The following is a 9551-nucleotide window of genomic DNA, read 5'->3' as shown; positions in this document are numbered from 1 at the left end:
ATATTGATGTTACTAGTGTGTATGTCATTTTTCACGTGTAACAGGAAACACACCAGATCTTTCATGTCAGCTTAGGCCAAACCTAGTAGACTGTGAAACTCTAGAGAAGAAAGGGATTTAAAAATTGCAGTTTTGTCTCCAACCTCCTGTTTTCTTGCTGCTCCCAGATTTCCCTAGGTGCCTTCTCATTTTCATCACCTCCCAGCAGCCAGGACCTTGTCATCTAATATGTTTTTAGAGTGTATTGAATCTAAATGACCAGTACTCAATGACCAAAACATGCCTGGTCAAGGCTGCCTTGCAGGGTCTTGTCTCTATGACCTGCCTGATCCTGCAATGTGCCCAGTACCCTCAGCTCCCCCCTCACTGGCACTCTGCTGCAGGTGGCTCTTAGAATTATAGCACAGTTTGGGTTGGAAGGAACCTTAAAGATCATCTAGTTCCAACGCCCCTGCCATGGGCAGGGACACCTTCCACTGGATCAGGTTGCTCAAAGCCCCATCCAAACTGGCCTTGAACGCTTCCAGGGATGGGGCACCCACAGCTTCTCTGGGCAACCAGTTCCAGTGTCTCACCACTCCCATCATAAAAAAACTTCATCCTTATGCCCAGTCTCAACCTACCCTCTTTTCGTTTAGAACCGTTGCCCCTTGTCCTATCACTACAGGCCCCTCTTCTCTGCTGGCAGCAGCTTTTCTTCTGGCTGCCTCTCCACAATATCAGGGAATGGAGCGTGGCAGAATGTAATGCCCAAAGGAGCATTAATTCCCTTCCCATGGGCCCCCCGAGCACCTACTAGCGAGGCTGCACTCTTGCTCCTCCTGACCGGTGATGGTCTAAGCGGAGTGGGGCAGGGGAGCAGCTCTTTGCAATTCCTGCACCGATGATTTCAATGTTGATGCTACTCCTTACACTTAAAACAACTTGTAGTGTCTCTAAAATAGCACTTGGGGAGAGGCCGATGGGTTGGTTTGGCTTTTTGTTTGTCTAGTTTTTGCGTTGTTTTTTTTAAAGTGTGTGTGCTTTATGTCCCAGGTACAAATAAATGTTTGCAGGGCCACAGAGGCTGCAGTGGGACCATGCCTGTTTCTAACCGATGCCGGGTGAGATACCTGCTTGCCCTCTGCTGCCTGCGCAGGACACTGCTGCTTGGCCCTCCAGTGAAGATGGCCCAAACGGGAGAAATGAGGGTGTGTGCTGGGCCAGCTTCGTGCCAGGTGGCAGCTAAAGGGCTGGGACTGAGGCATGTTCCTTAGGATTTTTTGCATCAGGCCCTCTGGCCGATGGAGCTGGAAGGGATTGCTAGAGAAAGAATGTGAGGCGAAAGCTCTGGAAAGCACAGTAAGGTCCCATAGGTTTAATCTGAACCCTCTCAAACCGTGTGAACTTGGCACGTTGAGTTTCCAAGTTCATCTGGCTGAGACATGGAGGAATCAAAGAGAAAGAAATCTCCTTTTCACTTGGTTCCAGGTGGAGCAAGATAACTTGTTCTGGCAGCCTTTCAGTGTCCCAGAAATGTGTAATGATGTATGCCGAAGTGCGTGCCCCTACCCTCTGGGGGAGAGTTCAGCATCTGCAATAAACTTGCATAGTCTAAACCACGCCGAGAACAAGAGGATGCTTTTCAAAAGAAGCTGGCAAGTTCTCACCATTGCCTTCAGCAGTTGCAGTTCAGCCAGCTGATTTAATAAGGGACTTCAATATATGTTCTCCTTCCAAAAATCCAGATTCCCCTTTACTATTCAAAAGACAACGATCGACCTAGGGGAAAAAAAGAAAAGTTTGCAAATATGATTGTTTCCTTCAAACTGTGAGTTACACTGCTTTCCTGCTCAGCTGGCACTGTTCTGACACGTACATGTGAGTATTTAACATGCTAATTAAATGCCTTGTGTCACACAGGTGCTGGCTTCTTTTAGCACTTACTTAAAAATTCCCCACGGAGCCGGTGCCCATGCCGGAGCATCACCGCTGCCCGCTACCGCCTCGCACCAGGACCGAACCTCAGGGCAACGTGCAGCGAGCCCGAGTCGCAGCCGCTGCCAGCTCCCCTTGGCTTTCCCTGAGAAACGTCTGGTGCAGCAGAAAATGAGAACTGAAGTAGAAGCATTAACTCTTTGCTTTTCTTTGGGGAAAACCCAGGGGAAAAATAATTCCTCAGTAATATACTGGAAGATATTCATGTATGGGATGTTTAGCAGTGCTGAGAATCACCTACGCTTTCATACACGATAAAATGTTACGATGATTTATTACATGAGAAACCTTTCGATTATATTTAATGAGCTTCCATTATATTGGTTTATTAGAAGAGAGACAGTCCTCATTAAAATAATTTCCAGAATTAAACTGGAAATGTTATTAGACATATTTGGGGATATGAAAGTCTCATCTATGGGAAAGGTATGTATTTGTCTGAATGTGAAAGTAAAAAGTCCTTTTAAATGTGAGGAAGGTGACAGACAGCAATAGTTCAGTTTTCCAACCTGAAATTTTAGCTCTGGTCAGTGTTTACTTTCAGGTTCTGCATTATTTCTGTGAGCAGTCTTGTTTTCCCATTAAGAAATAAGCTAGATATAGATAAGGTTTGGAAGCAACTCGATAAAGAACAACTGAGTTTGTAGTAGCTGCTAACTCAATTCTGTAGTCTGAAAATAAGGGATGGAAGGGTTTTGTCCCAGAGAAGCGGAGTGACAGCTTTGTGCTCGGCTTTCAGATCACCTCAGGCTTCTCTCAGAATGATTTATTTTGCACTTTACTCTATATTTATTAAACAGTTTGTGTGATGCATTATAAAAGCTGGAAACACACCAGCAAAATCCATTTTCCTCATGTACTGCCGATCACCGTGAAAGCCTTGGCACAGCCTGTCAGCGGAGCACGGGTGAGTGTCAGATACACGTTTCTTTCCCGAGTCACACAAGAAAGGAAAACTTATTGAAATGTTTGTGTGTTTGTGTTGGACCGGACAGTCTGACAACTCTGCTTAATGACACGAGAGTTTAACATAATTTAAAGCTACTCTGATCACTAATCTCATCATAAAGAAAGTTGTGGGCTTTTTCTACTTCCCCATCTCCCACCGACTTCATTGTCCACTGATGTCAATAGGAATGAGTGCCCTGGGTGTGCAGCGGCGAGTCTGACATTTTAATGAGCCACAGTACAGGATCTGAGCAGCACTGAATACCCGAGCCGCTATAGATTACACAGATTTAGGGGAGTGGGAGAGGAAAAGAGACAGAGAGGGGGGAAAAAAAACCCCTTTTCTGCCTAGCTTTACACTGACTGGAGTGGAGAGATACATCAGCAGGTGATAGGATTGCATCCAAGTCTTGATTTTTTTTTCCTTAAAAATGCCTGTAAAAGCCAGAGCCTGCAAAGGGTCTGAATAAAACATGAGGTGAAAAATTGTGCCTTACTTCTACTGTGAAGGAAAATTAGTGGTGGAACAGGAGCGCCCCTTCCCCCATGTGATTGTTTCTGCAATCCCAGGAATTAATTACCACTTGGCCACTGGGTACCTGGCCAACAAACACTCCCAATATGTTGTATGGAAAATTTATTTCTAGATATGTTTAACTGCCTCAGAACATCTTTTCCTAACAAAAGTACTTGCTCCATTTTAAATCACAGAGTGCCTGGCCATTGGCTTTATTCAGAAAATAAATAAATACAGTGTATGTTTGTACTATATTTGTCAGTCAGGTTGCAGTACAGCTCGGGGCACCTGAAGTTGAGCACCTGAGTTGCCTGTGTGATCACAGGACCACAAACGACACCCAAAGGTCACTCGGGACATCCAAGACAGGTGTTGAAAGGCAGGAGGTGTACTTCACCTTCTGTATCCGTTCAAGTAGGAGGTGAAGGGACCTATGCTCCTCTCATGAGCCACCTCCCCATTTGCAAGATGAAGCAAATCTCTCTGAAACTCTTTTTTTTCTTTTCTTTTTTGTCTTTTTGTACGCTCTGCTGGCCAGAGGGGCCTGCAGTGCTAGAATGTCTTACATCTGACAGCAGCATGCAAGGTGGGCTGACAGCCATGTAGGATGGACCTCTCAATAGGGTGGTATATGTGTCTCCTGCCTCTCTAAAATGGTCCAGCCATGCTGGGAAAAGCTTCAGTGTAAGGATCTCTTTCCCTCCATGGATGGGAAGGGGTCCAACCAGACCTTGCTCTCTGCAGGAACAAGACTGCAAACTCAATTTTTATGCCACTAACCCCAGCGTGGAAGTTCCTTTTGGAAACGTGCAAAGCCTATTTGCCTCATTTCCCAGAGGGCAATCAACTGCCACAGCACAGGAGGAATATTTTGTCACTATCACCCTGACTTAATTTGAATTTCATTTCCAGGAATAATGCAGTGTGTGATGAAATCACCTCACCACTGCTGGCATGCTGCCAGTGAGGCAGGTGATAGCTGGCTGCAGCTAACTATCCCTTTTTATGTCCTCTTGGCCATCATCAACAAAACGCACACAAAGCAGGACGTCGCACCTCCTTCACTGTACAAGCAGGGAAAGTTCCAGGTTGTGATGAGCAATGATGTCCTTCACCAACATGGGAAAAGAGTCTTGTCACCCACTTTTGTACTCAGCTTGCTTCTGGTGGGAATTTTAAGCAAGGCGATGAATAGGAGTTTTTCTTTTCTAGAGAACAGCAAACCTCACAGCAAAAGACCTGAAGGTAGAGAAGCTACCTCCTCTACTTCTCCTCTGCTGGACTGCTCTAACAGCACACGGCCTTGTTTCCTTTTCATACCTGGAGCAGTTTTGTACACACCAAGGGGACTTCCACGCCTACTTTGGGAAACTCTACCACCTTCTGTTACTTTGTACCTGTGTCCTTGCACAAACCATGTTTTTTTCTGTCTGTAAATTCATCCCCTTACATCTAATCTTATCCCAAATGAGCCACCCTTAGTGTTTATAGCCTTCAAATGCTTGCAGAGGGTTATCATATCCTCCTCCTTTAGTCATCATTTGGAAAAGTTGTTTATACTGAATTCTTTCAGGCTTTCCTCATCCAGCCGTTCCCTCCCACCTCTCATCTGTGGTGGTGCTCTTTGAAAGCCCTCCAGCCTGTCTGCATCACCCCAGGCCTGAGGTGCACAGTAACGATTGCAACAGCCCAGGTGCAGCTCCGGCAGAGCCCTGTTGCAGCCCCAGCACATCCTCACGCTGCGATGTGATACCTCAGTGGGCAGCCCCAAATCACACTGGCTTCTCCGGTCCTATGATGCAGCAACGGCTGCTGACTGACTTGCCTGCTTCCCAGGTTTCTCTGTCCTATTGACTAGCAGCGTTTCAGATTATTTCCCCCAGATGTATTAACTTCAGTTTTCCCAGGCGCAGTCTAATTTGGTTAGTTCCTGCTCATATTTCTAACCGCTCCTGCTTCCCCCATATTATCGCTACATCCTCCCTCATTTGCTTTCAACTGCTTGGGCCAAATTACAGAGAAAGCAGAGATGAGCCAGGATGTGTATCCAGGCTCTCTGCCAGCCATTTTGCAAAGAAATCACCCAGGCCACAAGCTCCCACCTCTCGCAAGTCACAGCGACAAACTGTGAGTTAGCAAATGGCTTTTCTTTTTCCAGCCTACATGGTTACACGGGCAGGATCGGTAGCGGTTGCCAGCTGACCCGCGTGGTCACAGGGGCCTGAAGGTTTCCAACTCCTACGGTGACCTGCAAGGTGCCCCTGGGTCCTCAGGGGAGACCATCAGGTATTATTTCCAAGCAGTTATTTGAGGTTGGACACAAAAATGAACGTGTCCTGATTTTCAGATGCCAAGTGCTTATAGTTTCCATTGGTGATTTTGGCCGCCGTGCTACCTAAAGAATGGAGCTCTGGGCACAATTTGACTGAGAGCAGAAAGGTTCACCACCTTTGAATGTCACCTTTGAAATTGCTTTCCTGTAGGTGAACGAATTTCAGCAATTTTGGAATTGTTTGCATGCATGTGTGTGCATTTGTGCATGTGTGTGTGTTCTGCTTTTGGAGGCAGAGACCAGGCAGAGGGACATTAACACTCCCTGAGAGCACAGGGACTGAAGGGGCGATGACAAGAGTCACTGGAAGTCTGTGGCCTTACTTGGGAGTGGGGTGGCCTGTGCTTTAGCCAGCAAGCTGTTGCATATTTTCCCTCCTCAGAAATAGCCTGATTCGCCTCGCACCTACATAAGCTGCTTTCCAGGAGGTGACCTGCTTTCCTGACTCCAACCATTTAATCAAACTGGGCTTTATTTCTGGTTTAGTTCTTTATGTAAAGTTACTCCTGGTTCACGAACACTTTCAGCAGCTGTTTATGGCCTTTCATCATTGCACCTCTCACTTCCTCGGGGCTTTTTCCCACTCGACGACTGAGGCATCATGTCTGCTGACGCAAAGTGTGCATTCCTAACTTCACTGCCTTCAGCTTTTAGAAAAATGGCTCTTTAATAGGGCTTACATTTCACTAGACTGCAAATGATTCTGCAAACCAATATTCACTAAGTTGGACTCAACCTGTGGAGTGTTCCTGGTACCCAGCTGCTTGATACCTGGGCAGGCAGGGCCAGCTCCATGGAGCGGCCGGTGTGATGTGGCCCCCAGGCCCTTAATACCCAGCGCTGGGGTGCCTGGTAGATGACACAGGAGTCACCTGGCCAAGCTCCCCCTGCGTGAGCCCAGTCCCCTCCACTCTGCCCCAGCAGGCTGACATCGGGTGGTCTGGAAGATGACCTGGAAGGTAAAGACTGTGCAGCCCCTTAGGCCAGACATCAACCCCAGATCTCTCCATAGCTCCAGTTACAGTGTTATGGGGTAAATACAAGCTAGTGCTGCCTCCGCCAGCCTACTAGCAGCTGGGTCTGGTGTGCGTTGTGCAGAAATCATTAGTGGAGACCCCTGTGCCTTGGAGTCCCTCAGGCAGGGGAGGAGGACCCCGAGCTCCTCCACAGCTCTAGGTGGGACGGTGAGGAGTCCTGCTGCAATGGCAAGGGCTCAGGGCAGACCTTCTCTGCAGAGCCCTGGGTTACTGGGGAAACTTAAGCACTTCTGGACTCCAACAGTGGGATTCCTCTCTCCTCACTCTATAGTGGAGCCATACACCCCGGGCTCCTTTAGAGTCAGTGGGGAGAGGGAAAAACCTTTTGGATACAATTCACCTGACTTGATATACCTGCCCCCTTTCGGATGAGGTGACTTCAGTCCTAGAATCCAGCAGTTGAACCAAGTAGAGCTCTGCTAACTATAGATCTGAGCGGTGGTGACTTCTTCCCCAAAACCTCCTCTTAGCCCCTGTGTGGAGCCACGAGGCAGATTCAGGTGCAAGATGCTCTGCAAGTCTGAAGGCTGAACATGGACAAAAGGAAGAATGGGCAGGCAGTGCATTGCAGCGGTCACAGTGACACAGCCATTGATAGCTGCTTCTATGCCCTCCCTTAGCTTACCCATTCCTGGCCATCTCCTCTTGTAGGCAGGATCAAATTGGGGCTTCAGCTTTAGTAAGTGCTACAGAAAGTGAGGGAGACTTTGAATGATGTAGCTGTCCTGGCCCTCAATTTGTCTGTGCTTACCCAGCACCAGAATCGGGGGAAACAGCCCAGAGGCATCCCGGTTGATGGGCTGGGAGCCAGCGCAGGTCCCCTGATGTCAGTGCAGTGCTGTGCCCAAGCTAACAAACCCAGGGCTTATTAGCTCAGGTGCAATGCCAGGCGAATGCGTCAGTACTGCCGTCAGACCCACTGCTGCGTCTGTGTGACACGGGGCTGCACCTCGTGTCGTTACCACCTCTCTGTGCACGGGCAGCCCTGGGCCGCTGCCTGGTTTGGAGCGTACGGGGCTCATAACCACTACTTGCTTCAGGCCAAATGGGCAAGACCCACCTCCCTCCCCCTTCTCTATATACAGTAATAAACCCCATGAAAAAGTCATAGCAAGTGAGAGAGAAGAAAGTCCAAGCCTGGTTTTGGTCACCCATTTGGATCTATGCCTTGGAAATGCGCAAACTGCCGACAGCCATCAGGCACGAGTAGTTTACCCTCACTCTGTTAGTTCCCGTGTCCGGACAAACGTCCTTCACTTCTCACTTGACGTTAGAGACTGCCTGTCTCCTAGGTATTAAAAAGTGTCTTACAAGTTGAAGTTGTTGTGGTCCCAAAATGCTTTCAAGAGACCTGATGTACACCGGTGACAACACACGCTGTCACAGGTGTCGCGGGGCAAGAAGGCTGCTGTCGGTTAGTCCATTAGCCCTTCCTAACAGTGTTCCCACTGCAAGGTAAAACACACTTGAGTATTCAGCACATGAAGTGCTTAAAAATAATAGTTTTGTGTGTGTGCGGGGTGGGGGAGGTGGTTTCTCTGCGAACTGCCGTGCTGTGATCTGGCTGAATATTTCAGCAGCGGAATAAAAGCCCCTCTCCAACTCTTCCGTCCCCGAGCACCCAAATAAGGGTGTACGTATTCAGCACAAGCACTGCTCTAAACCCAAGCCCCAAACGCTAGCAGGTGCTTCTCCCTCTCTTTTCATCATCCGAGCGTAGCTGACGTCTCCTGCCAATTTCAAAGGCGAGCGAACACAATGGCGGTGGGGGGGCGAAGCAGCCGGGGGGGTGGCAGGGCCGGGGCACGGAAGGGGCCCTGCTTGGCAAGGTGAGCGGTGCCCGCCGCGCTGGCGGGCGGCCCTGCCGGCTCTCTTTGTGCGGCGCTGGGAGGAAAGGGGGGAAGGAAGAGACGACAGCAAGCGAGCGAATTCGAAGTGAAGCGGCTGGGGCCAGCGAGCCGTGGCTGATCTGTGCCAGCTGCGAGCCACCGCTCCTCTAGTCAACGTGCCAAGTATTTTGCTGGAGTAGGGAAGAAAGAGCCACTAGACGTGTGCGCGCGTTCGTGGCCGACCGGGCTGGAGGAGAGCGAGCTGGATCCACCTTGGCCGTACCCGCTGACACGCAGCCATCACAAACTCCCTAGCGCCTGGCGTTCGGGGTGTCCTCCGTGCACAGCCGCGGCCTGGCCGGCCCAAAACCGCTGGGTCCCGAAGGAGAGGGACGGGGGGCCATGCTCCCCACGCCTATCCCAGAGCAGGGAACGCCACACAGCCAAGCGTGTGTCTGGCAGGGAGTCATTCCCCGAGCTGCTGCAGGGGACGGGACCTCAGCACTATCTCGCTTAGACCGGCAACCAGAGAGCCGGCTGGCAGGGAGAACGTTTGGCCCAGAGTGCCCCTGCCGAGCCGCCGGCGTCAGCACGGAGGGCAGCCGCCTCCCCTCTCCCCTCTCCGCCGGGCCGCTCCCGTTCTCAGGGCCAAGGGACGGCTTTGCCCTTCCCGTGTGTTTCTGGAGAGAGGAGCGCGGTTCGCGTCAACCGCAGCTCCCGTCCCCGAGCGGGGCTTAGCGCTGCCTGCGTGGGAGGAGGGTTGGGTCCGGACAGCGCTAACGCTCCCGGTGGGGTGTCGGGGGCGAAAGGCGGCTGCTCAGGGGCTTCTGTCGGGGGGGCTTGCGCAGCCCGGCAGCGCCACGGGCGCAGGGCAGCCGGCGGCGGGACTCCGTGAGCTCACGACTGCGAGC

Source organism: Haliaeetus leucocephalus, unplaced genomic scaffold (genome assembly GCF_000737465.1).
Source record: "Haliaeetus leucocephalus isolate CR32 unplaced genomic scaffold, Haliaeetus_leucocephalus-4.0 Scaffold0, whole genome shotgun sequence".
NCBI lineage: Eukaryota > Metazoa > Chordata > Aves > Accipitriformes > Accipitridae > Haliaeetus > Haliaeetus leucocephalus.
This window is presented reverse-complemented; position numbering follows the sequence as displayed.